General features: G+C 48.3%; 1 long non-coding RNA gene across 1 annotated transcript in view; it reads right to left on the bottom strand.

The window, feature by feature from the left end:
• The window catches only part of LOC137529106 (uncharacterized), a 30,475-nt gene extending 4,628 nt beyond the window's left edge, over positions 1 to 25,847 (bottom strand). Inside the window, exons 1-3 of the long non-coding RNA XR_011023586.1 lie at positions 25,743 to 25,847; positions 6,141 to 6,284; positions 490 to 650 (exon numbers count right to left, since the gene is read on the bottom strand). This is a non-coding gene — a long non-coding RNA (uncharacterized lncRNA). The remainder of the gene's footprint in view (positions 1 to 489; positions 651 to 6,140; positions 6,285 to 25,742) is intronic.
• Positions 25,848 to 26,099: the final 252 nt, after the last annotated feature.

Raw genomic sequence — 26,099 nt, 5'->3', positions numbered from 1 at the left:
GCCAGGCAACTGGTATTATTTAAAAGGAAGTAAACATGGCAGCCTCCATAGTCTTCTCACTTCAGTTGCCCTTTAAGGTATTACATATAGAGCATTGATGTACAGTATCATATACAGTGGCATATCTAAGGAACTTGGAGCCCCAGTGCGAGTTTTACATGGGGCCCCTAAACCTAGCAAGGAGGAAAGCTGCAGTGTCACAGAGATGTAATCAGAGTAAGGAATACCACTATGCAATGTTTATATAGAGGTGTTCATTACCAGCATAGCACCTGGAAATAGCTAATAAGATGGATGAAAGAGGGCCCCTAGTCCTAGTGGACCCCTCTGATCCAGGGGCCCCGGGTAGTCACAACCTCTGCATCCCCTATTGCTATGCCACTGATCATATAGCTTCCAATCATTTACTGTAGTTTCTTTTCAAATGAAAAGTTGAAGGACACCTGAGAATCACTAAAGTACTTACATATTATTTGTTTAAAAGGATACAAATGATAAGAGTATTGACTGTTCCAACCGAGATGGACAACCTGAAGAGGCACATATTCCGGCTATTGTATGACAGCAGTTTTGCCTGGCAAGTGTTCTGTATGGCATCACCTATTAATGAGATGGCAGCCGCTACTCTGTGGCAGTGGGTTATTTACTGCCTGCAATGAAAGCACATTCATGTCACATATATGCACAGACAGATTTACCCAGCAGTTAATATAATTACGGAAGATCTTTACCAATTACAAATCTAACCAAAAGGAGAGGTAACAAATCAGATCTGTTTACTACACTTTAATGAGGTAGAAACTGTTAATGATTGCTTTAGCTTTGTGCTCTTTGCTGTGAGGGCCCGTTTCCACTCTCGCGGAAACGGCCGCGAATCCGCAGAGTTTCCCCGCAGGCAAATCGCGCGGGGAAACTCTGCCATAGGGGACAACGGCGCCGCCGGCCGAATCGCTTGCAGTAGCGATTCGGCCGGAAACCCCCACAGAATTCGCGGCGGAGGCTGCGATTCCCATAGCCGTGCATGGCACGGCTGATGGGAATCGCCTGCGATCCCGCCCACCCGCTCAGTGCCGGCGTGCGTCTACGAGACGCACGCCGCACTAGTGGAAACGAGCCCATAGTGATTTCACTTTGAGCAGTGCCATTAGATAAGCCTGGTAACACTGTAGGGGTAGCACTGTAGGGGTAAGCAACGCCAACATATTTTTATATGACCAGAGACACTTTTTCTGTCAGATTAACAAAGGCTGTTGTGTAAATAATACCTTTAACCCTCCTGGCGGTAAGCCCGAGCTGTGCTCGGGCTATGCCGCGCAGGAGGAGATCTCAGCCCCTGGTGGGGCAATTTGCACCATTTAAAGTGCTGTACGCACGGCTAGCACTTTGCTAGCCGTGCGTACAGCTTGATCGCCGCCGCTCTGCGGCGATCGACCGCATGCAGCGGCAGAAGAGGGCCCCCCCGCCAGAGCCCTGTGCTGCCCGGACCAATGAGTTCCGGGCAGCGCTATGGGCTGGATCGGAGGCATCTGACGTCAGGACGTCGGCTGACGTCCATGACGTCATTCTGATCATCGCCATGGCGACAGGAGAAGCCAAACAGGGGAGCGCGTTATATACGCGTTCCCCTGTTTGCTATTGATGCCGGCGACGATCGAACTAGAGGGACACATGCGCCCTCTAGTGGAGTTTCATGTAGCTACCACTCTAGTAGCTTTACATGAAACATAAAAAAAAAATGGATTTCTGCAATTTTTGCAGAAAAAAATAAACCGCCAGGAAGGGACACGAAGGGCCCGTTTCCACTAGTGCGGAAACCGGGCCGAATCCGCAGTTTCCCCACAGGCAAATCGCTCTGGGAAACTATGCCATAGTAAATAATGGCTCCAGCGGCCGAATCGCTTGTTCTAGTGATTCGGACGACATAGCCATCAGTTTTCATGCGGGAGGCATCGATTCCCATTCTGGGATTGGTCTTTGTACCTGCAGTGACACCGCACATCTCTCAGTAGAGTTGGGCCGAACCTCCGATTTTAGGTTCGCGAACCGGGTTCGCGAACTTTCGCGGAAGGTTCGGTTCGCGTTAAAGTTCGCGAACCGCAATAGACTTCAATGGGGATGCGAACTTTGAAAAAAAAAAAAAATTATGCTGGCCACAAAAGTGATGGAAAAGATGTTTCAAGGGGTCTAACACCTGGAGGGGGGGCATGGCGGAGTGGGATACACGCCAAAAGTCACCGGGAAAAATCTGGATTTGACGCAAAGCAGCGTTTTAAGGGCAGAAATCACATTGAATGCTAAATGACAGGCCTAAAGTGCTTTAAAACATCTTGCATGTGTATACATCAATCAGGTAGTGTAATTAAGGTACTGCTTCACACTGACACACCAAACTCCACTGAACAGAACAGGTATGCAGTGGCGGGTTCACTGAACAGAACAGGTATGCAGTGGCGGGTCCACTGAACAGGTATACAGTGGCGGGTCCACTGAACAGAACAGGTATGCAGTGGCGGGTTCACTAAACAGGTATACAGTGGCGGGTCCACTGAACAGAACAGGTATGCAGTGGTGGGTTCACAGAACAGGTATGCAGTGGCAGGATCAATGAACAGGTATGCAGTGGCAGGATCACTGAACAGGTATGCAGTGGCAGGATCAATGAACAGGTATGCAGTGGCAGGATCAATGAACAGGTATGCAGTGGCAGGATCAATGAACAGGTATGCAGTGGCAGGATCAATGAACAGGTATGCAGTGGCAGGATCAATGAACAGGTATGCAGTGGCAGGATCAATGAACAGGTATGCAGTGGCAGGATCACTGAACAGGTATGCAGTGGCAGGATCAATGAACAGGTATGCAGTGGCAGGATCAATGAACAGGTATGCAGTGGCAGGATCAATGAACAGGTATGCAGTGGCAGGATCAATGAACAGGTATGCAGCCAGGGACAAGCTAAGGCTAACTAATCTTTCCCTATGAGAGACTGCAGTAGCTCGCCCTACTCTAACTAATGCAGGCACACGAGTGGCCACGGCCGCCGCTGCCTGCCTATATAAGGGGGGGTGGGGCTCCAGGGGCTAGTGTAGCCTAATTGGCTACACTGGGCCTGCTGACTGTGATGTAGAGGGTCAAAGTTGACCCTCAGTGCATTATGGGGCGAACCGCAATGGGGCGAACTTTTCCGCAATAAAGTTCGCGTGCGGTACCCGCACGCGAACCACCTAGGTTCGCGCGAACCAGGTTCGCCGGCGAACCGTTCGGCCCAACTCTATCTCTCAGCCGCGCAAGGTGGCTAGTGGAAATGGGTCCCAAAACAAGCTTTCAAAACGTTGTATGTTTATTCCATAATTAACACCAGACAAAGTCCTGGTAATATTTTACACAACATTATTGTATTTTGCTAGTGTCGTCTTCATTGTCTAGGCCAATTTTTAGCTTGGCTTCCAGGACTTATATTCTGATGATACTTCAGTTTACCTTTCTGCTCCTATACTCAGTTTTTAACATTGTGTATTCTTGATTGTCCTAAAGTGCATCCAAGGCAAACCTCTGGTCAAAAACTGGGTGCTTACCTAAGAAGAAGAAAGCCTCTGGATCCTGTAGAGGCTTCCTATACCATCCTCTGGACCACAAATGCCACTTACAGACCCTCCAAAGAAAAAAGAAATGCGACAAGAGCTAGTCAGTATGAAAATCTGGGCTGCGCTCCGGTTCAGGCACAAGTGTGGCCATACTGTGTTTGTGTGACTATGACCATGCCTGCCCAGTAAATGCTACTGGACAGTAGAGATGGCCCAAACGGTTCGCCGGCAAACTGTTCCCGGCGAACTTCCGGCGGTTCACGTTCGCGGAGAACTGCGAACTTTTGCGGAAGTTCGGTTCGCCCCCATAATGCACCATTAGGGTCAACTTTGACCCTCTACATCACAGTCAGCAGGCACATTGTAGCCAATCAGGCCACACTCCCTCCTGGACCCCCCCCCCCCCCCCCTATAACAGGCAAGCATGGCCATTTTACTCACTTGTGTGCCTGCAATAGTAAGCAAAGGGAAAAGCTGCTGCAGACTCTCTCATAGGGAAAGATTAGTTAGGCTTTTGTAGGCTTGTTAGCTTGCTCCTGGCTGATTCTTATTGCTAAAATAGCACCCTACAACAGCTCTTTTGAGAGCTAATTTTGTTCTTGTGATCAATTTTTTGTTGTTGTTGCCCACTGACACTGCATTATACAGCCCTATCTGTTGCAGCTGGACCTTGGTAATCGCTATACTGTGCCAGGCCCTGTCTAACTATCTATACTGGGACACCTACCTATGCCTAGCTAACTATTGGGGCACCCACCTACCTATACGGGACCACCTACCTATGCCTAGCTAACTACTGGGGCACCTACCTATACAGGAACACCTACCTATGCCTAGCTAACTACTGGGGCACCTACCTATGCCTAGCTAACTACTTGGACACCTACCTATGCCTAACTACCATATGTGCTTGAAAACCACTATCGCCTGAAATCTGGCCACCAGTCCAGTACGGCCGTCACTACACAAACAGCTGTTTGCAGTGCGTTACACAGTGAGTCTGGTGTGTCAGTGTGAAGCAGTACTCTAATTACACTCCCTGATTGATGTATACACATGCAAGATGTTTTAAAGCACTTTAGGCCTGCAATTTAGCATTCAATGCGATTTCTGCCCTTAAAACGCTGCTTTGCGTCCAATCCTGATTTTTCCCGGGGACTTTTGGCGTGTATCCCACTCCGCCATGCCCCCCTCCAGGTGTTAGACCCCTTGAAACATCTTTTCCATCACTTTTGTGGCCAGCATAATTTTTTCAATTTTTCAATGTTCACCTCCCAATTGAAGTCTATTGAGGTTCGCGAAAGTTCACGCGAACCAAACTTTCACGGGAGGTTCGTGACCCTAAAATCGGAGGTTCGGGCCTACTGCACAGGTGTGACCATGCTTGTGTGATTGCACCATGGCCGCACTTGTGCTTGAGGAGGAGCGCTGCCTGGATCTTCCACAGGGTCCTGACTCCTGGCAAAGGCATCAGGGATGAGGAGGACATGGGAGGCCTTTACAGGATCCAGAGGCTTCACTCTACTTAGGTGAGTACCGTATCTACTTTTTGACCTGAGGTTTGTATCGGGTTCACTTGAATGTCATTTCCCTTCCTCATGCTCTTGTGAGGAGAGAGAAATTATGAGATAAACAAGGATAGGTAATTCATAAGATACATTTTGTAAATCAACCTCTAAGACACTAACCACCTTCTGTCACTGCTAACCCCCAAAAATATGTAATGTTTTTGCATCTTATTTGCACATGACACAGTTAAAGTGCTAGTGTATGATGCTTACGTGCCCCCAATTATTCTCTCTGGGACCACTCCAGTCCAATGCATTTCCTGCTCTTCAAATGCTACTGCCCCCAATTATACTATATATATATATATATATATATATATATATATATATATATATATATATATATATATATATATATTTATTTTTCTTGCAGCACGCAGTTTTGGATGCAGCCTACTGTTTTTAATAGACTGCAAAACCGCATCTAAAATCGTGTGCAGAAAACAACCGCAATCTGCACTAGTGGAATTAGGCCATTAAGAAAAGTATATTTATTATACATAGAACACGCTGTAACACTATTTCTTGTATACACCCCTAAGGGACCGTTTCCACTATTGCGAATCTGCATGCGTTTCCTGCATGCAGATTCGCACAGCCAATACAAGTGGATGGTCCTGTTTCCGTTGTCCTGAGCGGTTTTCTGTGCAGGATTTTTCTGCACGGCAGAGCCCTCAGAATTCGCCTGCGTGTGGAATGTATGCGAATCGCCGCTAATGTATTTAATAGGGAAATCGCCTGCGGCTTTGGTATGTGAATTTTCATGCGAATTTGCTTGGAAATCAATGGCAAAGCACACCGGCACTGCCGTGGTTAAATTCGCATACAGCGTCATCCATGCAAATTTTCATGCGAAATTCGCATCCCCATGTGAATTTTTACCGCGGCGATTCGCACCACACAAGTGGAAACGGGCCCTAAGGATTTTCTAAAGCAGTGATGTAAAAGGCTCATTTAATTTTTTTTCATTTTTTTTCTTTTTACGCACTGGAAATATAGCAACAATTGCTGTTCCAACACTGACGTTCCCGCCAAGCACAAGAATTGCACACTCTAGACGGGGCGTGGCGAAGCTGATGTTCTGAAGATCTGATGGTGTCAAATTTGTACATGCAGTATGATAAGAAGGCGTCTGAAACAGAGCACCAAACAAGATAAATAGTAGATACAAAAATACTAAAAAATAACTAGTTAGTTGCACAACATGATAAACGACTACTGTATATATCGATAATAATTTTATGAAGGTATCAGCAGGGGTGTCTCTAGCCATTTTGAAACTCCAGGCAAGCCCCCACGTGTGGTGCCCCCTGATGAAAATAATCGTAACGCAGCAATGTTTCACCATAAGATAATCATAATGCGCCAATCTTTCACTAGAAAATAACCATAACGCAGCAATGATTCACTATAAAATAATCGTAATGTGGGCAGCGTTCACCAGAAAATAATCATAATCTGGTCAGCGTTCACCAGAAAATAATCGTAATGTGGGCAGCGTTCACCAGAAAATAATCGTAATGTGGCTAGCATTCACCAGAAAATAATTGTAATGTGGCTAGCATTCACCAGAAATTAATCGTAATGCGGCTAGCATTCACCAAAAAATAATCGTAATGTGGCCAGTGTTCACCAGAAAATAATTGTAATGTGGCCAGCGTTCACCAGAAAATAATTGTAATGTGGCCAGCGTTCACCAGAAAATAATTGTAATGTGGCCAGCGTTCACCAGAAAATAATCTTAATGTGGCCAGCGTTCACCAGAAAATATTCTTAATGTGGCCAGCGTTCACCAGAAAATATTCTTAATGTGGCCAGCGTTCACCAGAAAATAATCTTAATTTGGCCAGCGTTCACCAGAAAATATTCTTAATGTGGCCAGCGTTCACCAGAAAATATTCTTAATGTGGCCAGCGTTCACCAGAAAATATTCTTAATGTGGCCAGCGTTCACCAGAAAATATTCTTAATGTGGCCAGCGTTCACCAGAAAATATTCTTAATGTGGCCAGCGTTTCACTAAAAATGTATAATTACCTGTAAAAAGAAAAGCATTTACTCACCTGCAGAAGACTCCTCTCCCTGGGCGCAGCTCCCCCGACGATCTTCCTGCAGCAGCGCAGCCAGCCTCCGAAAGTCCCAGCCTGCATAGTCTTCGAGCAGGCAGAGCAGGGCTACAGGAAGCTGGAGCCCAAAGTCCTGTACTGGACACAAATAGTCTCCAGAACAGGGCTTCGGACGCCATCTTCCCGTAGCCCTGCTCTGCCTGCCGGAAGACTATGCAGGCTGGAGCAGTGAGCTGCGGGGATGAACTGGCGCGGCCAGTTCACCACATCTAGCGATCAGACGTGCTGCAAGGTGTTGGGCTGGCATGCTCAATCAGGTGCACGTTAGTACCAGCGTACAATATCAGGATGAGGGAAGAAACCCCGAGCTGTCCTCCAATGTAAAATGTGCCCTCCCTCCCCCGCGGCACTGTGTAGTATACTTTACCTGTCGGTGTCCGTTGCTGGCTTCGGGCTCCATCCTCATATACGCATCCCACATGGGTGCATGGGTGACGTCACACACACGTGCCCACGTATATGTCGGCAACCACATGGGGTATGTGTTTAAAAGGCAGTGCGGAGACAGAGCCAGCGACAGACACCAACAGGTAAAATATACTGCATGGGCCACAGGGAGAAGGGGTGGTGGGGGGGCGACATCGGAGGGACGGGGTCACAAAGCTGATTCCTGAGAGATTTCAGGCTGATATCGATCAAGAATCGCCTGTGGTGTATGGGCAGCTGGCAGATCTCTCCCAATCAGAGATCTGTCGCTTGGTCGAATCTGCCCATGTAAGGGCACCTTAAAGAGAACCCGAGGTGTGTTTAAAGAATGTTATCTGCATACAGAGGCTGGATCTGCCTATACAGCCCAGCCTCTGTTGCTATCCCAAACCCCACTAAGGTCCCCCTTCACTCTGCAATCCCTCATAAATCACAGCCGTGCTGTGAGGCTGTGTTTACATCTGTAGTGTCAGTCTCAGCTGCTCCCCCGCCTCCTGCAGAGCTCCGGTCCCTGCCCCCGTCCCTTCCCTCCAATCAGCAGGGAGGGAAGGGATGCAGGCGGGGACGGGAGTTCTACAGGAGGCGGGGAGAGCAGCAGACTGACACTATAGAGATAAACACAGCCAGCTCTGACAAGCTGTTTGTCAGCAGCGTGGCTGTGATTTATGAGGGATTGCACAGTGCAGGGGGACGTTAGGGGGGTTTGGGATAGCAACAGAGGCTGGGCTGTATAGGCAGATCCAGCCTCTGTATGCAGATAATATTCTTCAAACCCACCTCGGGTTCTCTTTAATAATAACAGTAATAGGGACTGTGTGGAAGAGAGAGAGGGAGAGAGGCATGTGAATGGGGAGAGAGATATATGTGGGAAAGACAGAAAGGGAACATTAGAAAGAAGGGAAGATAAATAGGTAGAAGAGAGCTTGGGGAGAGATGAATAATGGCTCACTAGTGCAGTGCTCCAGTCCTCTACCGTTTGGCGGAGACATGCAAACGCTGTCACTGGGGAAAGAGGGGTAGGGGGTCAGCGGGACACAGCAGAGGCAGAGATAAGAATCAAAGTCAGCCAGACTATAATCTAATTGTAATCGTCCAACTCACCACACAGTACTCTGCTCGGCTGTCACCTCTCCCAGCTTCCAGCTGCAGCACTCCGATCTATCTCCCACCTGCTGTGCGATGAGAGGTTGGCTGTGCAGCGTCACACTCATCCAAACTTGCCGCTCTGCAGCAGGAAGGCCGGGGGAGGAGGCCACAAAGCAGGAAGTAGCACAGAGCTGTGCTGTGCCTGCAATGTATGATGTGACCCGCACATTGTTGTAGAAGGGCCCCCGTGCCGCTGTATGTTTTCCCCTGGACGGAGGAGCGCAGAGAAAAGAGGAGGGCCACCACCACGTGACATCACATAGTTGTTGAAAGGCCCACTGGGAAATCCCCGAGCTCCCTCTGGACCAGTACGAGCCTGCTTCTCTCTGCGGCGGCGCCCCTCCCCCACCCGTCGCTCTAGGCCACCGTTTGTCCTTGCCTGATGGCTGGGACGCCTCTGGGTATCAGGCACATATACTATTGTCCTGAATGAATGCAGCTGCATTAACATCACCACTTTCAGGCTTATGAAGTTAGTGCTGTGCAATTCAGGCAACAGAGAGACTTTTTGCCACTTTATAAATAGCTGCATGCACATAATAACCTGAAGAGTTCCTCTTTAGGATTTTCTGCTTTTCAAGTGGTCTCGGGAAGATCTCCCAAATTTTCTCCATTGCCTGTGGCATCTTCTCCTTTTCCGGCCCTAGAGGATTGGCAAAGGGCATTAAAGGAAATTTGTGCGCTAGTCAAGAGGAATTCGGGAAAAGCTTTTCAGACCCAGAAGAAACAGGCGGATAAGAGGCGGTCAGTTGAGTGGAGGTTTTCCCCAGGGGAGATGGTGTGGGTGTCTACTCGGCATTTGGCATTAAAGCAACCATCACCTAAGTTAGGACCCAAATTTGTAGGCCCATACCCTGTCTCCAGAAAAATTAATGATGTGACATATACGATTGATCTCCCAGCCAGCATGAGAGGTGTGAGATCATTCCATGTTTCTTTGTTGAAACCTGCTGTGCATGTGGATTCCTCTCCCCCCCCCCCCGTGATGATTGACGATCTACCTGAGTATGAGTTCGAGAAGATCTTGGATTCTCGATTAGTGCAGAATTCTGTACAGTACCTGGTTCATTGGAAGGGGTATGGCCTGGAGGAGAGAACTTGGGTGCCGAATTGTCGCATGCATGCCGAGGATTTAAAGCAAGAGTTTCATGAGTTACACCCTGAGAAGCCGGGTAGAAAGTGTCCGGGGTCCACTCCTCAGGGGGGGTACTGTAATAGATAGCGGAGATACCGCCACAGAGGCAAGCGGCATGGCGGTTATCTCCGCGTATCAACCGGCGGCCTCATCCACGCAGTTACATGCTGATGCTCTGCCTGGTCCTTCTATTGCACATAGATTGAGGGCTGCGCGCCAGGCGACAGGACCTTTATGCGAATAGAAGAGGAGTCAGCTGATCTGCCAGGTCAGCTGACTCCAACAGTACGCTGGATTGGCTGAATGACTGGGGCGGCGCTGTGGAGCACTTCTGTATATATAGTACCAGCCTGTCAGTTGCTCTGTGTCTGCTGTTGCGAATGCTAACGTGTTAGCGCTCAGACCTTAGTCAGATCCCAAAGTGTGCTAGAACCAGCTGGAGCTGGGGATCCACACTTAGCCAGATTCTTTTGATAGCTTAATTACTAATTGCATTGTATTATCTGTTATGACCTTTTGCTTGCCTTGACTATTCTCCTGCTTTTCTGATTCTGTACTTTCGCCTCTCTGATCCAGTTGCTGACTCTGCCTGAACTTAAACTCTGAGTTTGGCCCGGTTCACATTAGCATTCACTGTCCGGATTCGCCGGGCCAGATCCAGACCGTATACTGTACAAACGGAACGGACGTTCGGCATAGCAATGCAAAGTCTGTGCGACCGTCCACACGTGTCCGTTCCGTACGGACCGGAGCCGGACCGGATACGGACTCCGGACACTTTTCCAACATGCGCTATTTTTAAGGTCCGGATCATCCGCCTGACGCACCTGGACCGGAGCCTGACTGCACCGTCCGGCAATAGAAACCAATGGGAAACGGAAAGCACAGAACACACTGGCTATAAAAACCGGACGTTCTACCCCACTTCCTATGCGTTTTCTAGTGGCCATTTTGGATGGGGACACATGGGCACAGCATTTCTGGAGTGGAGCAGCAGTGACTTTGTGCTGGAGCTGTTTGGCAGTATGTCGGAGGTGGAGGTGAGGCCCTACACAGAGGAGGACCTGATTCTACAGGTGCAGCTTCTGCTGACCTCCCAGACCCCAGGAATTTATATAGTGTGTGTTATCTCTTTAAAAAAACGGATCCGGATCGCAGCCGTATTAATACCTGATTGAAAACGTATGCAAACGGACCGGATCTGGATAGGAACCGTACGGGTCCGGTACGGACCGGATCCGGTCTGGACATCCGGTCTGTTTTTCCCAAAAACGCAAGTGTGAACGGGGCCTCAGCCTTCTGTCTTTGTACCATATCTGTCCGTACGTTGCCGATCCTGCTTGTCTGACTATCCTGTACTCACCAGTGGGTCAGCCACTGGTGAGGGATTCTAGTATTGTATCACCTGCTCCTCAGGTGAAACCCTGACTGCAGCACAGTCTTAATCACCTGCCCCTCAGGTGATCATTACTTGCAGCATCTTTGTGAACACCTGCTCCTCAGGTGTCCACTGGCTGCAGTACAGTCTTAACACCTACTCCTCAGGTGTAAGCCCTGACTGCAGTACAGTCTTCATCACTTGCTCCTCAGGTGATTCCCGGCTGCAGTACAGTCTGAGTCTCTCGCTCCTCGGGTGATCTTAGCTGTACTGAATCACGTATCCAGCTTGCTGGGTGAATACTCTTGTGTTCTATTGAGATACCTATCACCACCAGCTCCTCTGGGGTATCTCTATCATTACTGTTGCACCAAACATCTGTTCTTACATTGGTTATCCTGGTTCTGGCTATACTAGTATTATTGGTGATTCTGCAGATCACACATAATCAGGTATAGCATCCGTATTATTGGTGATACTGCAGATCACCAATAATCAGAGAAATCTGTTCTCGCTGACACCAATCGTTACAGTTTTAAAAGGAAAAATCCACATCCTTCTCAGTTTAGGTTCCCTTTAACCGCTGCCCCGATGTCTAACCATAACCGACCCCCGCCGCCAATCCACCGCTATTGTGATGAAGTTGGGGCACAGCCATAGGCACCTTTATAAATGGTGCTTATAGTGTTAAACGTGTTATTTATTGCCCACCCATAATGTGAAAATTTCTATTTATGGAGTGCCCAAATTTCACACTATCGCTGCTATTTATAATGGCACCTGTGGCAGCTCTCCGGTTTCTTATAATAGCGGGTGCACACACTTTCCACTACGGTAATTATAACTTTGCATTACAGGAGGAGACCTGCAATTTACTTTCTTAGGCTGGATATCTGCTACCTGTTCTTTACAACCTGTTCTTTTTCATAATTCTCTATTATTGAATAATTCTTCAACATTAATTGAAGGACAGCTTTTCTAATTCTTGTCAAACATTTATTTCATCATTCAAAATTATTAGGCTTAATAAAGAATCTTATAAAAGCGTGTCCTGAAATATAAAGTTTTGGTGCAAATAATAAAAAGTGCCATGTACAGTCCAACTTATTTCATTGACTTTTTAAAATATATCGCATCTACATTTAATAACTGATTTCCAATAGTTATCACAAATACACACGTTAATTAACAGAGCTAAACTCAGAGGCGTATCTACAGACATGCAGGTATGGCTAGAGCCATGGGCGCCACAGCACCCATGGGCGCCATGCCTGCTAGTCCTGGTCCGCGGCAGAATCACCTTCCTTCATGCTCATTTCAGTACAGTGGGCGGCGGCTGTGTCACTGCAGCCAGCCGCTATCATTCAGACACTATCTCCGCCCTCTTCTTGCTTCCTGCCTATCAGTGGGGTGGAGGAGCGGTGAAAGTACAGGAGCCGTCCATGCGTAGGAGGAGTGGAGAGAACATGTGACTTGCCCAGTAAGTAGTCATGTTCCTCCCTAGCTACTTTCTACCTGGCTACTACGGAGCTCTTCTCCAGCACTTAAGTGTCATAACAGCTCTCTCCCAGTCCCCATGTACTGAACCCTTACTGGGAACAGCTGAAACGGTAAATATAACCGCAAATACTACAGTCTCCGGAAAGTAATCCCCAGTTTCACTGTAAAACAACTGATTGTGATTTAACGTAACAGAATGGAATTAATAGTCACTCAAATATTCTCCTAATTTCAACCTATTTGCCAGAGAATGTTAAAGGACACCTGACCTGAGAGATATATGGAAGCTGACATATTTATTTCCTTTTGAGTAATACCAGTCCTGTTGATCTTGTTGGCTGCTGTAGAATCTGGGTCACACACCTAAAACAACCATGCAGCTAATCCAGTGAGACTTCAGTCAGAAACATCCGATCTGCATGCTTGTTCAGGGTCTATGGTCAAAAGCAGTGGCGTAGCAATAGGGGATGCAGAGACTGCAACTGCACTGGGGCCCTTGGGCCAGTGGGGCCCCAAGGGGACCTCCCTCTAATGCAGTATTAGCTCTTTATTGGTCCTGTGCTGGTAATGATCACTTCTACAGATGCTTTAAACAAACTGTCCCCATCCCCTTTTTGCACCGCTGACACTGGTTCCAGGCAACTGGAATTGTTTAATCACTTGAGGACTGCGGTGTTAACCCCCCCCCCGACCAGGACATTTATTGCTAAAATGGCCACTGCAGCTGCAATTTTTTATTTCTCATCTATCTCTCCCTCCCTCCCCTGGCTAGCCAATCACTGCAATCGGCTGTGATAGGCTTCAGCCTATCACAGCGGATGGCTTCCCTGTGTTCCAGGGGGACAGCCGTGTCACACGGCTGTCCCCAGTACAGCGTTGCTGCAGATCGCAGCACTGTACATGTAAATAGATGGTAGTTTCGCTGTCTAACAGTCTCCCGAGCAGCGATTGCCGCTCGGAGACTAAACGCGGGCTGGAGCTCCGCCCCCCAAGCAGGAGATGCATGCGCAGTGTGCGCGCGATCTCCTGCTAGACGGTCGTTCACACCAATCGGAGTGCAGCGGTCCTGGGGCTGTCGCACTGCTCACGCCAATTGGCGTGGAGCAGTCGGCAAGTAGTTAAAACAAAATAAATAAAGCAGCCTCCATATCTCTTTCAGTTTAGGTGTCCTTAACCACCCTGGCGTTCTATTAAGATCGCCAGGGCAGCTGCGGGAGGGTTTTTTTTAATAAAAAAAAAACTATTTCATGCAGCCAACTAAAAGTTGGCTGCATGAAAGCCCACTAGAGGGCGCTCCTATCCCGTATTTCTGATCGCCTCCGGCGATCCGCAGTAACAAGGAAGGCCGCAATGAGCGGCCTTCCTTGTTTCGTTTTGCTCGTCGCCATGGCGACGAGCGGAGTGACGTCATGGACGTCAGCCGACGTCCTGACGTCAGCCGCCTCCGATCCAGCCCTCAGCGCTGGCCGGAACTGTTTGTTCCGGCTGCGCAGGGCTCGGGCGGCTGGGGGGACCCTCTTTCGCCGCTGCACGCGGCTGATCGCCGCGCTGCGGCGGTGATCAGGTAGCACACACGGCTGGCAAAGTGCCGGCTGCGTGTGCTGCTTTTTACAGGGAGCAAATCGGCCCAGCAGGGCCTGAGCGGCAGCCACCGGCGGTAATGGACGAGCTGAGCTCGTCCATACCGCTAAGGTGGTTAAAGTGAATCTCCAGACTAAAAATCGACTTAGCAGCACTGAAAAGGCCTGGTGTTTCTTTAACAGTTTCACAGCATCAGAACTTTGTTTCTCTTATACAAGCCTCATTTTTAGGCCCGGTTCACATTAGCGGTCCCTGTCCGCATTCGCCGGGCCGGATCCGGACCGTATACTGTACAAACGGAACGTACGTTCCGCATAGCAATGCAAAGGCTATGCGGACGTTCACACGCATCTGTTCCGTACAGTACGAAGCCGGACCGGAGCCGGACTCCAGGCGCTTTTCCAACATGCACAATTTTTCGGTCCGGATCATCCGGCCCACGCACCCGGACCGGAGCCTGACTGCACCATCCGGAAATATGAAAGCAATGGGAAACGGAAGCACAGAACACACTGGAGACAAACACCGGACGTTCTACCCCACTTCCTATGCGTATTTATAGCGGCCATTTCGGATGGGGACACATGGGCCCAGCATATCTGGAGTGGAGCAGCAGTGACACGTGCTGGAGCTGTTTTGGCAGTATGTCGGAGGTGGAGGTGAGGCCTACAGCGGAGGACCTGATTCTACAGGTGCAACAGGTGCACCTTCTGCAGACCCCAACAAATTTTAAGGTATTTTGTTATTTTATTTTTTTTCCCCCACGGATCCGGATGGCAGCCTGAAGCAGTCCTGATGCAAACGGACCGGATCCGGATCGGAACCGTACGGTTCCAATCTGGATCAGGTCCTGATACGATCCGGATCCGGTCCGTTTGCATGCCAAAACGCAAGTGTGAACGGGGCCTAAGCTGCACAGAAGAAAACTGCCCGTGCTTTTTTCCCCTGATGCTGTGCAAAGCATGATGGGATTTCTGATGTTGTTGTTCTCGTTCTGCTGCAATTTTTTTTTTTACATTTTGAATTTGACATTTGAAGCCCAGCGTGTGCAGCTGTGAGGGGTAATCAGGACACAGGACAGTTGGAACTGTGTATCCTGCTCCTTGTCACCTCCTTTCAACCAAAAAGATGGCTGTAACGATTGTGAAACTTTCTCCGTGATCAGCGCACAACGCGTGCGCTGACACGGCGGAAATCCTCCACAAGCGTATATTTGCAGGCACCCAGCAAAAGGTGCTACGTACCTGTAGAGGGAAATTCCTGTCGGCAGATGGCGCTGGGGAGTGCAGAGGAACCAATCCTCTGTACCTCCACAAGTGCCAGACAGGAATTGTACGAAGCGCAGGACGCAATCGCAGGAGAGGCGATTGCGAATGAGAGCGAGCAAAGGGACAGGTTGTATGTGTGTGCGCCAATCCAGTCGCCACCCCGCGACCGCGCACACACAACAGCAGATATGAAATAGGAACGCGATCGCGAGAGGTGCGATCGCCAGACGTAACACAAGGCAGATCAGAATAGAATACGAGGGTAGCAAAGGCACAGCAAATAATACAATGAGAAGATGCGGAAAATAACAAACGCTAGCTAACCGCGAACACCGCACTCATTCGCAACAGTGCACGCGGTTATGCGCGGTCTCCACGTGATAAGCACAATAGAGACAAGCACGCCTAACTAACCATCGACAGACAAACATGAAACAGAGGACGCGAGCGCTTGCTTAACGGTTACCTCACCGAGACTCCAGCAAGCGTAGCAGACAAGACAGACACACGAAAACAGGGACAAGCGAGAGATAGGATCCACAGCACTAGCGAGAAGCGAGTACGATCCAGGTACAGAGTAGCAGAACAGAAGGATCCCCAGCGCTAGCGAAAAGTGGCTAGCGCGATCCCAGGAGACAGAACAGAAGAGATAGCTGGTAGCAACCGCTGCACCAGCTATACTCCAAGAACAGAGATCAGAACCATTTCCTGTCGACCACCGTTGGGACAGGACAATGGCAACAGGCAAGACAAGACAGAACAGGCAATACAGATAATACAACCTGACTGGGCTAGAAGGGGAGCCTAAAGCAACCCCCAGGAATTAACTATACTAGATAGCAATGGCTGACACTCCAGCAGTGTCCATCAGGAACAGACCATGGAAGGGAAATGACCAGCAAAGCCTTCTGGGAAACATAAAGCTCTTATAGTGCCAGTCATCAAAGAAGGCAGGTAGGGGATTTGCATAACGAATGTATGCAAATTCCCCAGCAAGAGAACAGACCAGAAACTTGCAATGGAAAGACAGGTCTCTGTTCCAGAGACCTGCAGCCCACAGACTAGAGGAATGGACAAACAGCTGTCTGCCTGTGCAGCCAGCTGAGCGGATCATCACAATGGCTGCCCCCATGACAAAGATGGCTGCCCCCATGAATCACAAACATTTGCCTGTTCTTTTAAAACAGGGTGGGTAAGAGTTTTTATTACCTATCTATTCTAATTAACATAACTAATGTAACTTGATGACAGTATGTTTGTTTAGGCTGAAGTTCCCCTTTAACCTGAGATTATTTAAATAGAAGTATTTATACATACCTGGGGCTTCCTCGCCATCCCTCCAGGTGGCTTAGTTCATCTTAAATATTCCGCATTACAAAGGCTTCAGTCACACCATTCGGGCTGTACTGAGCATGCCCGGCCACATACACACCCCCATCGAGCTCCCATGGCTGGGAGAGTTCTGTGCCTGTGCAGTACTACCTTTTCAGGCACAGAAGCTTCTGGCGATTGGGGTGCGAGCATGACTGAAGCCTTGTACTGGGGAAAATTTAAGACAAACGGAACCGCCCGGGAGGATAGTGAGGGAGCCCACGGAATACATGGGACTGGAGGAAGCCCCAGGTAAGTATAAATTAATCTATTTAAATCATGTCAGGTACACTCTAAGATAGAGTGACCAGACGTCCTGGATTGCCCGGGACGTGTCCCGGATTCGGGGTCTGCTGTCCCAGGCTGCATGAGGTCCCGGAAAACGTCCCGCTTTTAGCTGGCCAGAGTCCCGGCCTCGGGACTCTGGCCACTCTATCTTCATGAACTGGCAGCGGTGTCTATAGACACCGTGCCAGTTCATTGCCCGCAGCCCCGCTCCAGCCTCCTTAGTCTGCCTGTGTTCCGACACCGGCAGGCGAGCAGGGCTATGGCAAGATGGCTGCCGAAGCCCTGTACTATTGACTATTTGTTTCTCCAGTACAGGGCTTCGGGCGCCATCTTGCCATAGCCCTGCTCTTCTTGTCAACGCGGGAGACTGCAGGAGGAAGATGGTCCCGGGAGCAGCGCTCCAAAGACCGGAGACTTCTGCCAGGTGAGTAAATGCTTTTTTTCCAGGTGAAATGTGCCCACAATGCGTTTATTTTCTGGTGAAATGTTGCCCACATTGAGTTTATTTTGTGCTGACATGTTTACCCACAATGCCTTTATTTTGTACTGACATGTTGCTCACATTGCAGTTTATTTTGTGCTGACATGTTTGCCCACATTGCGTTTAATTTGTACTGACGTGTTTGCCCACATTGCGTTTATTTTGTGCTGATGTGTTTGCCCACATTGCGTAATTTTGTACTGACGTGTTTGCCCACATTGCGTTTATTTTGTGCTGATGTGTTTGCCCACATTGCGTTTATTTTGTGTTGACGTGTTGCCCACATTGCGTTTATTTTGTACTGACATGTTGCTCACATTGCAGTTTATTTTGTACTGACATGTTTGCCCACATTGCGTTTTATTTTGTGCTGACGTGTTTGCCCACATTGCGTTTATTTTGTGCTGATGTGTTTGCCCACATTGCGTTTATTTTGTGCTGACGTGTTGCCCACATTGCGTTTATTTTGTACTGACATGTTGCTCACTGTAATAGATAGTGGAGATACCGCCGCAGAGGCAAGCGGCATGGCGGCTATTTCCGCGTATCAGCCGGCGGCCTCTGCCGCGCAGTTACATGCTGATGCTCTGCCTGGTCCTTCTATTGCACATAGATTGAGGGCTACGCTCGCGCGCGCCAGGCGACAGGACCTTTATGCGAATAGAAGGGGAGTCAGCTGATCTGCCAAGTCAGCTGACTCCAACAGTACGCTGGATTGGCTGAATGACTAAGGCGGCGCTGTGGAGCACTTCTGTATATATAGTACTAGCCTGTCAGTTGCTCCGTGTCTGCTGTTGCGAATGTTAACGTGCTAGCGCTCAGACCTTAGTTAGATCCCAAAGTGTGCTTGAATCAGCTGGAGCTGGGGATCCACACTTAGCCAGATTCTGTTGATAGCTTAAATTACTAATTGCATTGTATTATCTGTTATGACCTTCTGCTTGCCTTGACTATTCTTCTGCTTTCTGATTGTGTGCTTTCGCCTATCTGATCCAGTTGCCGACTCTGCCTGAACTTAACTCTGAGTTAGCCTTCTGTCTTTGTACTGTATCTGTCCGTACGTTGCCGATCCTGCCTGTCTGACTATCCTGTCCTCACCAGTGGGTCCAGCCACTGGTGAGGGATTATTTAGCATAGAGTCACCTGCTCCTCAGGTGATCTCACTGGCTGCAGTATAGTCTTTATCACCTGCTCCTCTGGTGAAACCCTAACTGCAGTACAGTCTTAATCACCTGCTCCTCAGGTGAAGGCCCAGACTGCAGTACAGTCTTAATCACCTGCTCCTCAGGTGAAGGCCCTGACTGCAGTACAGTCTTAGTCACCTGCTCCTCAGGTGACTCTCGGCTGCAGTACAGTCTGAATCGCCCGCTCCTCGGGTGATCTTATTGGTACTGAATTACGACTCCAGCTTGCTTTCTGTTCTTGCTGACACCAATCGTTACACTCACATTGCAGTTTATTTTGTGCTGACATGGTTGCCCACATTGTGTTTATTTTGTACTGACGTGTTGCCCACATTGCATTTATTTTGTGCTGACATGTTGCCCACAATGCGTTTATTTCGTGCTGATATGTTGCCCACAATGCGTTTATTTTCTGGTGTCTGGGGTAACTGTTGCTGCATTTATTATTTAATGGTCATAGTTGGCTATGTTTGCTGCTTTGGGGTTACGGTATACTATTAAATAGCATCACACAGTTTCTACACACCCATGATGCGAAACCTCGTTTGACCACATCATGGCGTAAACACTGCTTTCTTATGCCTCGCTGTTACATCATTATGTTAGCTCCGCCCATACAATGTCATGACCATGCCCATTTTTGGCGCAGTAGCGCGCGCCGCATTACCCCCATTTTTCGGCGCATTCCCCCCCCCCCCCTGTACCAGGTTGAACCAACAAAAATCTGGTCACTCTATTAGAGTGACCAGACGTCCCGGATTGCCCGGGACACGTCCCGGATTCGGGGTCCGCTGTCCCAGGCTGCATGAGGTCCCGGGAAACGTCCCGCTTTCAGCAGCGGGAAGTCCCGGCCTCGGGACTCTGGCCACTCTATCCTTATGAACTGGCAGCGGCGTCTATAGACGCCGTGCCAGTTCATTGCCCGCAGCCCCGCTCCAGCCTCCTCTTCCGGTGTCTGTTCCGACACCGGCAGGCGAGCAGGGCTACGGCAAGATGGCTGCCGAAGCCCTGTACTGGAGACCATTTGTCTCCAGTACAGGGCTTCGGGCGCCATCTTGCCGTAGCCCTGCTCTGCCAGGCTGTCAGCGCGGGAGACTTCAGGAGGAAGGTGGTCTCGGGAGCAGCGCGCCAGAAGCCGGAGACTTCTGCCAGGTGAGTAAATGCTTTCTTTTCCAGGTGAAATGTTTGCCCGCATTGCGTTTATTTTCCAGGTGAAATGTTTGCCCGCATTGCGTTTCTTTTTCAGGTGAAATGTTTGCCCGCATTGCGTTTTTTTTTTCCAGGTGAAATGTTTGCCTGCATTGAGTTTCTTTTCCAGGTGAAATGTTTGCCCGCATTGCGTTTCTTTTCCAGGTGAAATGTTTGCCCGCATTGCGTTTCTTTTCCAGGTGAAATGTTTGCCCACATTGCGTTTCTTTTTCAGGTGAAATGTTTGCCCGCATTGCGTTTTTTTTTACAAGGTGAAATGTTTGCCCGCATTGCGTTTCTTTTCTGGTGAAATGTTTGCCCGCATTGCGTTTTTTTTTTCCAGGTGAAATGTTTGCCTGCATTGCGTTTCTTTTCTGGTGAAATGTTTGCCCGCATTGAGTTTATTTTGTGCTGACATGTTTACCCACAATGCCTTTATTTTGTACTGACATGTTGCTCACATTGCAGTTTATTTTGTGCTGACATGTTTGCCCACATTGCGTTTAATTTGTACTGACGTGTTTGCCCACATTGCGTTTATTTTGTGCTGATGTGTTTGCCCACATTGCGTTTATTTTGTGCTGACGTGTTTGCCCACATTGCGTTTATTTTGTGCTGATGTGTTTGCCCACATTGCGTTTATTTTGTGTTGACGTGTTGCCCACATTGCGTTTATTTTGTACTGACATGTTGCTCACATTGCAGTTTATTTTGTACTGACATGTTTGCCCACATTGCGTTTTATTTTGTGCTGACGTGTTTGCCCACATTGCGTTTATTTTGTGCTGATGTGTTTGCCCACATTGCGTTTATTTTGTGCTGACGTGTTTGCCCACATTGCGTTTATTTTGTGCTGATGTGTTTGCCCACATTGCGTTTATTTTGTGTTGACGTGTTGCCCACATTGCGTTTATTTTGTACTGACATGTTGCTCACATTGCAGTTTATTTTGTACTGACATGTTTGCCCACATTGCGTTTTATTTTGTGCTGACGTGTTTGCCCACATTGCGTTTATTTTGTGCTGATGTGTTTGCCCACATTGCGTTTATTTTGTGCTGACGTGTTGCCCACATTGCGTTTATTTTGTACTGACATGTTGCTCACTGTAATAGATAGTGGAGATACCGCCGCAGAGGCAAGCGGCATGGCGGCTATTTCCGCGTATCAGCCGGCGGCCTCTGCCGCGCAGTTACATGCTGTTGCTCTGCCTGGTCCTTCTATTGCACATAGATTGAGGGCTACGCTCGCGCGCGCCAGGCGACAGGACCTTTATGCGAATAGAAGGGGAGTCAGCTGATCTGCCAAGTCAGCTGACTCCAACAGTACGCTGGATTGGCTGAATGACTAAGGCGGCGCTGTGGAGCACTTCTGTATATATAGTACTAGCCTGTCAGTTGCTCCGTGTCTGCTGTTGCGAATGTTAACGTGTTAGCGCTCAGACCTTAGTTAGATCCCAAAGTGTGCTTGAATCAGCTGGAGCTGGGGATCCACACTTAGCCAGATTCTGTTGATAGCTTAAATTACTAATTGCATTGTATTATCTGTTATGACCTTCTGCTTGCCTTGACTATTCTTCTGCTTTCTGATTGTGTGCTTTCGCCTATCTGATCCAGTTGCCGACTCTGCCTGAACTTAACTCTGAGTTAGCCTTCTGTCTTTGTACTGTATCTGTCCGTACGTTGCCGATCCTGCCTGTCTGACTATCCTGGCCATAGTTGGCTATGTTTGCTGCTTTGGGGTTACGGTATACTATTAAATAGCATCACACAGTTTCTACACACCCATGATGCGAAACCTCGTTTGACCACATCATGGCGTAAACACTGCTTTCTTATGCCTCGCTGTTACATCATTATGTTAGCTCCGCCCATATAATGTCATGACCACGCCCATTTTTGGCGCAGTAGCGCGCGCCGCATTACCCCCATTTTTCGGCGCATTCCCCCCCCCCCCCCCGTACCAGGTTGAACCAACAAAAATCTGGTCACTCTATTAGAGTGACCAGACGTCCCGGATTGCCCGGGACACGTCCCGGATTCGGGGTCCGCTGTCCCAGGCTGCATGAGGTCCCGGGAAACGTCCCGCTTTCAGCAGCGGGAAGTCCCGGCCTCGGGACTCTGGCTACTCTATCCTTATGAACTGGCAGCGGCGTCTATAGACGCCGTGCCAGTTCATTGCCCGCAGCCCCGCTCCAGCCTCCTCTTCCGGTGTCTGTTCCGACACCGGCAGGCGAGCAGGGCTACGGCAAGATGGCTGCCGAAGCCCTGTACTGGAGACTATTTGTCTATTTACTACTACTATTTACTTCTGCCAGGCTGTCAGCGCGGGAGACTTCAGGAGGAAGGTGGTCTCGGGAGCAGCGCGCCAGAAGCCGGAGACTTCTGCCAGGTGAGTAAATGCTTTCTTTTCCAGGTGAAATGTTTGCCCGCATTGCGTTTATTTTCCAGGTGAAATGTTTGCCCGCATTGCGTTTCTTTTTCAGGCGAAATGTTTGCCCGCATTGCGTTTTTTTTTTCCAGGTGAAATGTTTGCCTGCATTGAGTTTCTTTTCCAGGTGAAATGTTTGCCTGCATTGAGTTTCTTTTCCAGGTGAAATGTTTGCCCGCATTGCGTTTCTTTTCCAGGTGAAATGTTTGCCCGCATTGCGTTTCTTTTCCAGGTGAAATGTTTGCCCACATTGCGTTTCTTTTTCAGGTGAAATGTTTGCCCGCATTGCGTTTTTTTTTCCAAGGTGAAATGTTTGCCCGCATTGCGTTTCTTTTCTGGTGAAATGTTTGCCCGCATTGCGTTTTTTTTTTCCAGGTGAAATGTTTGCCTGCATTGCGTTTCTTTTCTGGTGAAATGTTTGCCCGCATTGCGTTTCTTTTCTGGTGAAATGTTTGCCCGCATTGTGTTTCTTTTCTGGTGAAATGTTTGCCCGCATTGCGTTTCTTTTCTGGTGAAATGTTTGCCTGCATTGCGTTTCTTTTCTGGTGAAATGTTTGCCCGCATTGCGTTTCTTTTCTGGTGAAATGTTTGCCTGCATTGCGTTTCTTTTCTGGTGAAATGTTTGCCCGCATTGTGTTTCTTTTCTAGTGAAATGTTTGCCCGCATTGCGTTTCTTTTCCAGGTGAAATGTTTGCCCGCATTGCGTTTCTTTTCCAGGTGAAATGTTTGCCCACATTGCGTTTCTTTTTCAGGTGAAATGTTTGCCCGCATTGCGTTTCTTTTCTGGTGAAATGTTTGCCCGCATTGCGTTTTTTTTTCCAGGTGAAATGTTTGCCCGCATTGCGTTTCTTTTCTGGTGAAATGTTTGCCCGCATTGCGTTTCTTTTCTGGTGAAATGTTTGCCCGCATTGCGTTTCTTTTCTGGTGAAATGTTTGCCCGCATTGCGTTTCTTTTCTGGTGAAATGTTTGCCTGCATTGCGTTTCTTTTCTGATGAAATGTTTGCCCGCATTGCGTTTCTTTTCTGGTGAAATGTTTGCCTGCATTGCGTTTCTTTTCTGGTGAAATGTTTGCCTGCATTGTGTTTCTTTTCTGGCGAAATGTTTGCCCGCAATGCGTTTCTTTTCTGGTGAAATGTTTGCCCGCATTGCGTTAATTTTCTGGTGAAATGTTTGCCCGCATTGCATTTATTTTGTACTGACATGTTTGCCCGCATTGCGATTATTTTATACTGACATGTTGCCCGCATTGCGTTTATTTTGTGCTGACATGTTGCCCATTGCGTTTATTTTCTGGTGTCCGGTGTAACTGTTACTGCATTTATTATTTAATGGTCATAGGTGGCTATGTTTGCTGCTTTGTGGTTACGGTATACCAGGTGAAATGTTTGCCCGCATTGCGTTTCTTTTCCAGGTGAAATGTTTGCCCGCATTGCGTTTCATCTCTGGTGAAATGTTTGCCCGCATTGCGTTTTTTTTTCCAGGTGAAATGTTTGCCCGCATTGCGTTTCTTTTCTGGTGAAATGTTTGCCCGCATTGCGTTTCTTTTCTGGTGAAATGTTTGCCCGCATTGCGTTTCTTTTCTGGTGAAATGTTTGCCCGCATTGCGTTTCTTTTCTGGTGAAATGTTTGCCCGCATTGCGTTTCTTTTCTGGTGAAATGTTTGCCCGCATTGCGTTTCTTTTCTGGTGAAATGTTTGCCTGCATTGCGTTTCTTTTCTGGTGAAATGTTTGCCCGCATTGCGTTTCTTTTCTGGTGAAATGTTTGCCTGCATTGCGTTTCTTTTCTGGTGAAATGTTTGCCCGCATTGCGTTTCTTTTCTGGTGAAATGTTTGCCCGCAATGCGTTTCTTTTCTGGTGAAATGTTTGCCCGCATTGCGTTAATTTTCTGGTGAAATGTTTGCCTGCATTGCATTTATTTTGTACTGACATGTTTGCCCGCATTGCGATTATTTTATACTGACATGTTGCCCGCATTGCGTTTATTTTGTGCTGACATGTTGCCCATTGCGTTTATTTTCTGGTGTCCGGGGTAACTGTTACTGCATTTATTATTTAATGGTCATAGGTGGCTATGTTTGCTGCTTTGTGGTTACGGTATACTATTAGCATCACACAGTTTCTGCACACCCATGATGCAAAGTCTCGTTCGTCCACATCATGGCGTAAACATTGCTTTCCTATGCCTCGCTGTTACATCATTACGTTAGCTCCGCCCATACAATGGCATGGCCACGCCCATTTTTCACTGCGCTCCCTCCCCAGTCTTGGTCGCTGCGCGCTCCTCAGTCCTCCCGGTCCCAGGTTGGACCCACAAAAATCTGGTCACTACCTTTGTCAAGGTAACAACACAGAGTGTACCTTGCACCATAAAAATGCTTATGTGAAGATTAGCACATCTACCACTTCTGTTTCATTCTGGGATAATTGACTTTACGGTGTGCTTGTTGGGCAGTTGCGTGTGGTCCGGTTTTAGTCATGGAGAGAATCCGTAGACATAACAACAAAAGTTGTTTAGGTGATACCTTTAATGACTAACTGTACAAGATTCCTTTGCAAGTTTTTAGAACTTCTTCAGGCATGTTTCAGAACTCGATCAGAACCATACAAACACCTTATCCCAGCTGAAGACCTACCTGCTCTGGTTCATGCATTTGTATCCTCCCGCCTAGACTACTGCAACGCCCTGTTCATCGGATCTACAGAAAAGGTTCTGCGCCCCTTACAGCTAGTACAGAATGCTGCAGCCAGACTCCTAGCCAATGCCCCCCGCAGCTCACACATCACCCCAGTACTGCAAACTCTTCACTGGTTACCAGTAAAATGGAGAATCAATTTTAAGATCTGCCTGCTGACATTCAAGGCTCTACACCACATGGGACCCAAATACATAGCAGATCTATTGGAACTTTATGCCTCTCCACGCACCCTCCGCTCTGCCAACAAGATGAAGCTGGTTATTCCCAGGGTACACTTAACATTTGGTGCTCGGGCCTTTTCCTACGCAGCCCCTACTCTATGGAACTCACTTCCACAATCAGTACGAGAGGCTCCCTCTCTGGACAGCTTTAAAAAAAAGGCTAAGAACTCACCTCTTTTCCTTGGCCTTTGAGACTGCATAATGCAGGGTCACAGCGCTTTGAGTCCCCAGGGAGAAAAGCGCTATATAAATATTATTGTTATTGTTATTGTTATTGTTACTTGTTGGGCAGTCAGCACAGTTTAGCTGTTTGCAGTTGTATTTTGATCAATTCACATAGCAGCACCAGACGCTACCACTAGAGGGCATCGTTACTCCATCACATTATAATAGCAATGCCATGAACTGGAGCAGCAGATTCAATACAATCCTCAATTCGTGGAATTGGCGAACCTGCTTGAGGAAAATCTCAGCTGCTTCCTCTTTGTTGCTATGGAAATATCTGGCGTGTGTGAGTTCTGCGGAGTAT

Source organism: Hyperolius riggenbachi, chromosome 8 (genome assembly GCF_040937935.1).
Source record: "Hyperolius riggenbachi isolate aHypRig1 chromosome 8, aHypRig1.pri, whole genome shotgun sequence".
NCBI lineage: Eukaryota > Metazoa > Chordata > Amphibia > Anura > Hyperoliidae > Hyperolius > Hyperolius riggenbachi.
The sequence above is the reverse complement of the archived record's forward strand: the minus strand, read 5'-3'. Positions and strand labels throughout refer to the sequence as shown.